Here is a 5854-nt window from a genome sequence, read left to right as displayed (position 1 = left end):
CCATTGGGTGCGTCCAAATTGATTTCTAAGCATATGGTATGTTCCTTGCACATCATGCACCTATCTTGCATCAAGATTAGCACTATCTCCAAACAGATCAAACCGAGCTTCCACTTGAGCCTTTTCACCAAAGTACCAACAGGTGCTTCCAAAATGGTTTCTTAGACTACGGTGCATTAGGCGCAAACCATGCACATATCTTGCACCAAAACTAACACTGCTTCTAAACAGACCAAAGCGAGATTCCATATGACACACGTCATCGAGGAGTTCCATCGGGTGCATCCAAATTGATTTCCAAGCATATGGTATGTTCCATGCAAACCGTGCACCTATCTTGCATCAACATTAGCACAATCTCCAAACAGACCAAACTGAGCTTCCACTTGAGCCTCTTTATCTAGGAGTACAAACAGGTGCGTCAAAAAAGGTTTCTTAGACTATGGTGCATTAGGCACAAACTATTCACCTATCTTGCACCAAAACTAACATTATCTCCAAACAGACCGAAGCGAGATTCCATATCACACACGTCATCTTGGAGTTCCATTGGGTGCGTCCAAATTGATTTCTTAACATATGGTACGCTGCATGCAAACTCTGCAACTATCTTGCATCAAGATTAGCAATATATCTGAACAGACCAAATCGAGTCTCCACTTGAGCCTTTTCAACTACGAGTACCATCAGGTGCATCTAAAATGGTTTCTTAGCCTATGGTGCATTAGGCGTAAACCGTGCACATAACTTCTACCAAAACTAACACTGTCTCTAAACGAACCGAAGCAAGATTCCATATGACACACATCATCAAGGAGTTATATCAGGTGCGTCCTAATTGATTTCTGAGCATATCGTATGTTCCATGCAAACCGTGCATCTATCTTGCATCAAGATTAGCACTATCTCCAAACAGACCAAACTGAGCTTTCACTTGAGCCCCTTGACCTAGGAGGACCATCGGGTGTGTCCAAAATGGTTTCTTATCCTATGGTGCATTAGATGCAAATTGTGCACCTATCTTGCACGGAAACTAACACTGTCTCTAAACGGACCAAAGTGAGATTTCATATGACATATGTCATCTAGGAGTTCCATCTGGCGCGTCCAAATTGATTTTTGAGCATATGGTATGTTCCATGTAAATTTTGCACTTATCCTGCATCAAGATTAGCACTATCTCTAAACAGACAGAACCGAGCCTCCACTTGAGCCTCTTCACCTAGGAGTACCAACAGGTGCTTCCAAAATGGTTTCTTAGACTTTGGTGCATTAGCCGTAAACAGTGCACATATCTTGCACCGAAACTAATACTATCTCTAAGCACACCAAAGCGAGGTTCCATATGACACACGTCATCAAGGAGTTCTACGGGTGTCACTACACCACAACACCAAAATTAGCGATGGACGATCTGACGGCAAAAGCAGTTATAGGGGCAGATGATCTGACGCTAAAAACCTATAGCGACAGACTTCTGCTGCCGGTGTAAGTCCTGCCGGTAAAAATCTTTAGCGTCAGACACTACCTTTAGCGACAGATCGTCTGACGCTTTGAAAATCTATAACGACAGATAGTCTGTTACCAAGTTTCAGCGACAGATGATCCATTACCAAGCATACACCGACAGAGCGTCTGACAACCCATATATTTATAGCGTCAGATCGTTCAATAGGACAATATAAATATTAAAAAAATATAATGAGAAAACATGCAGCCTAGATTCAAGCTTATGGTCCATCACATACATCACACGGAGGTCAGTACAAATAAACATACAATCTTTTCTTGCATAGTTCATCATCCAACATGGTCAGCTACCAAAAGATCATATGAATGCACACCCAACAAGTAATACTAGTAGTTTGTGTTTGACATACTAAGGTTTGTGCACACAATCATTTCTAGGAACTCAAAAACCAAAAGCAATGGCTTGTCAACACTAGAGCCTCCACCAGGTTATGTACAGAACCATTTTTCAGAAACTCAAGCAAAAGACTGTCCAATACTTCCTGAAAAAGATAACAACCATGTAATTAGACAAGTGGAGAAAATATGTGAAGGTGTTGTGCATAATCAGCAGGTGTAGACATCCATTTTCCAGAAACTCAAGCCAAATTAAAAGAAATTTCTCCTAATGCTGTTAAATAGTCAAGTGAGGCATATATTTATATTATTTCAGTTTAATAGCTATAATATAAGAATGCATTAATTCAGGCATAGATAGTAAGAGGTAGCAAATTGGCTAAAATAGCTAAGCATTGACAATTCTATTATCAGTCCATAGTAAAACAAGTATATAATTAACTGCATTTATTTTTCTTAGAAAACTGATAATTACATCATATGTACTGTAGTACAGGCAGGTGAAATTAAACAAGGAGAAGCTAGGACGCCCAGGGGATATATATGCCAAGATTTCAGGCATTTGTTTTTCTTTTTCTATTATTTTTTAATTTATTTAATTGTCCTACTAATTCTAAAAATCAAGGGCTATAATTTCTCTGAGATCTTGCTACTTCCTAGGAGGTTTTCGGAGCATGATTTCATATTGTTACTTATATAATAAAAATATAGTAATGGAGAAGTACGTGTTAGTGGAATGGAACATGGTTATTGAAACAAGTTAGGCAGCGGGTACGTACCTCTTCATCATTGCTATGCGTTGGGATGCCTCTTCAGGATGATTAGGAGGACATTTGTCTTCACTGCCATATAGCCTCATGTAAAAGAGCTTTGAGTTATCATGTGAAATAGAGCCAAGCTGGTAATCTTCATCGCCATTGGCAACTTCTAGATTTCAAGTAGTTTTGACAACTCTACTTCCATTATCTTTCTGATGCAAAGCTGATTCTAATGCTTGCCAGGATTTTATATCCCATACGTCGTCAATAACGATGAAATGCCTACCAAAAACACAGTACAAATGAATAAGCAGAGTTAGTAAACCTTGGAGCATCTGTCGTATACTATACAACACTAAATAAAAATTAGACATCACCCATATTTAGTTTTTGAATATAGATGAAGTCTATTTTTCATTTAGTCTTTGTAAATTACATACTAGTGGTAATTTATAGATTTTTAGATAAAGCATGAAAATCCAGATTCATCTACTCAAGGTAGAAACTGGCAGTAGTACTTTATAACTCTGTACTTCCAAGATTTACAATGTCCCTGTTGAAACTTCTTCAAATTATAAATTGCCTACCAAGCAAAGCAGTGCTGTGCCACAGCTGCAGCTTTGATTCACAACTAAAAAACAAACATCTTTGTTTATCAAATATAAATTCCCTAGCAAGAAGAAGTATTGTACCACACTGCATCTTCGATACATAATGAGGAAGAAACATCTCCAAATTAAATGGTAACAAAAGCCAATAAAAAAATGATAGGATCTTATAGTCAATCTGTAGGGACTAAACAGGGACCAACAAGGAGAGGCAGGCAGGAAACTCACAAAGACGTGGTGGTTTAATTATGAGAGGCTGTTGTAACTGAACACATGACATGTCTGATGAACAAACAGGCTGCATCCAAGTAGTGTCGCTGCTTACCAAGACATCTATATCCATAACAAATTGAGCAAGAAAAAAATTACATTGATGAAAAACAAAAAAAAATAGACCACGGCTCGAATCCTACAGCTTTTACTGTCTCCCTCTCTGTAAATTTGAGCGCCAAGGCAAACTGCCTACAGGAGGGACTCACTGCTAAGCAAAACTCTTTAATCGATTGACTGAGAACTACTGCAAATCAAGAGCTCCAACTCACAACTAACAAGCGTGGCTATAACAGATTAACAGGAGCACCTTCAAACACCGGCCGCTAACCCAGAAACCCAAGCGCACCAACAGGGCAACAACAGCAAGTAGCCTACAGCAGCAGATGGGTTGGCAGGAGCAGCTGACTTACCGTGGACGACCGCGCCCATCAGGGCTCTAGGACCCACACCGCTGCCGGAGGAACCCTACGCAACCGCGCCACCGTTGGAGGGACCGAACATCGCTGTGCTGCTGCCGGAGAGACCCGGCTCGCAGCGTCGCCGCCTAAGGTGCCGCGCCCTGCGTCCATCCGGGTTCTAGGCCCAGCTTCGCTGTCGGATCCGCTGCGCCGTCAGAGGCGCCGCGCCCCCGCGCTCGATCCGCGCATGAGAGCATGAGAGAGAGAGAGAGATAGAGATGTGCGGCTGTCCGGTTGAGGGAGGGTCGGAGGGAGAGGGAAGATAGGGAGAGAGAGGAATGGGTAGTCTAGGGTTTTTAGATGGGCCGATTTGGGCCATGGTCTGCATAGTAATAGGTTGTATGTAATAAAGATGAATTAATATAAATAAATATTTCATTTTTCTTTTATTTGTAGAATGAAAACAATACGAAGTGATATGCCCAATCTAACAATATCTAAAAATTAGAAAGAAATATATGGAATAAAATAACTCATATAGACCTACAACTATTATTCTGGTCATTTTCCCATTCAACATTGTTCGAACAATTCAAATATTTGAATTTTTAAAATACGAGAGCTTTTCAACAGAATTTTGTAATAGTAAATGATTTCAAATGAAAAAATTATCACCAAGAAAGTTGTAGAACCCATCGAAATCTATAACTTTTATATCGGTCATTTCTCCATCCAACTTTATTTGAACAATTGAAAATTATAGAATTTTTTTGACTAAACTTAGAATTATGACAATTATTTTGTGGTAATTTAGAAACAAAAGATGAATTATTCAAAAAAAATCCCACCAACTCTAGGATATGGATAGAGTGACATGTATGAGGATAAATATAATTTTTACAATTTTATTTGAACCCTATTAGAAGTACACATAGTTCAATTTGAAATTACTATCGGTAAGCAAAGTAGTGAAACGGTCTAGGGTTCCTCACTATATTTATTCCTTACTATATTTGTTGGCCGGGTGTGTGAGCTAGGTGGGGCCACTTCTTTTTAGCGACAGACAGATCGACGCTGCACCTCTTTTTAGCGACAGACAGTTTAACTCTAAATATGATTACCTATAGCGACAGACAATGAGTCAATAAATGAGAAATTAGCGACAGATCATCGGTTAGTTATCTTTAGCGTCAGATCATCCATCGATAAATATAATTTTTAGCGTCAGATGTCTAACGCTGATGCGGTGTTGTGGGGTAGTGTGTGTCCAAATTAATTTCTAAGCATATGGTACGTTCCATGCAGACCGTGCTTCTATCTTGCATCAAGATTAGCACTATCTCCAAATAGATCAAACCGAGCTTTCACTTGAGCCTTTCAACTAGGAGTACCATCGGGTGTGTCCAAAATGGTTTCTTAGCCTATGCTGCATTATGTGCAAACCTTGCACCTATATTGCACCGAAACTAACACTGTCTCCAAACACACCAAAGCAAGATTTGGTATGACACACGTCATCTAGGAGTTCCACCATGTGCGTCCAGATTGATTTCCAAGCATTTGGTATGTTCCATGCAAACCGTGCACCTATCTTACATCAAGATTAGCACTATCTCCAAACAGACCGAACCGAGCATCCACTTGAGCCCCTTCACCTAGGAGTACCAACATGTGTGTCCAAAATGGTTTCTTAGACTATGGTGTATTAGGTGCAAACTGTGCACCTATCTTGCACCGAAACTAACAATGTCTCTAAATGGACCAAAGCAAGATTCCATATGACACACGTCATCAAGGAGTTCCATCGGGTGCATCCAAATTGATTTCCAAGCATATGGTATGTTCCATGCAAACCATGCACCTACCTTGCAGAAAGATTAGCACTATCTCCAAACTGACCGAACCAAGCTTCCACTTGAGCCTCTTCACCCAGGAGTACCAAATAGTGCAT

The 5854-nt window shown here is 40.0% G+C and overlaps 1 long non-coding RNA gene across 2 annotated transcripts; it reads right to left on the bottom strand.

Moving 5' to 3' along the window:
* LOC110433091 lies at positions 1700 to 4190 on the bottom strand. 2 transcript variants are annotated; one of them, XR_002450479.1, is made up of 4 exons: positions 3916 to 4190; positions 3461 to 3565; positions 2646 to 2906; positions 1700 to 2012 (listed from the first exon to the last, which is right to left on the bottom strand). It is a non-coding gene; the product is annotated as an uncharacterized LOC110433091 (long non-coding RNA). The 2 variants fall into 2 exon arrangements; XR_002450478.1 differs by lacking the exon at positions 3461 to 3565.

The sequence above is a fragment of the Sorghum bicolor genome, chromosome 2, assembly GCF_000003195.3.
Source record: "Sorghum bicolor cultivar BTx623 chromosome 2, Sorghum_bicolor_NCBIv3, whole genome shotgun sequence".
NCBI classification, from domain to species: domain Eukaryota; kingdom Viridiplantae; phylum Streptophyta; class Magnoliopsida; order Poales; family Poaceae; genus Sorghum; species Sorghum bicolor.
This window is presented reverse-complemented; position numbering and strand designations above follow the sequence as displayed.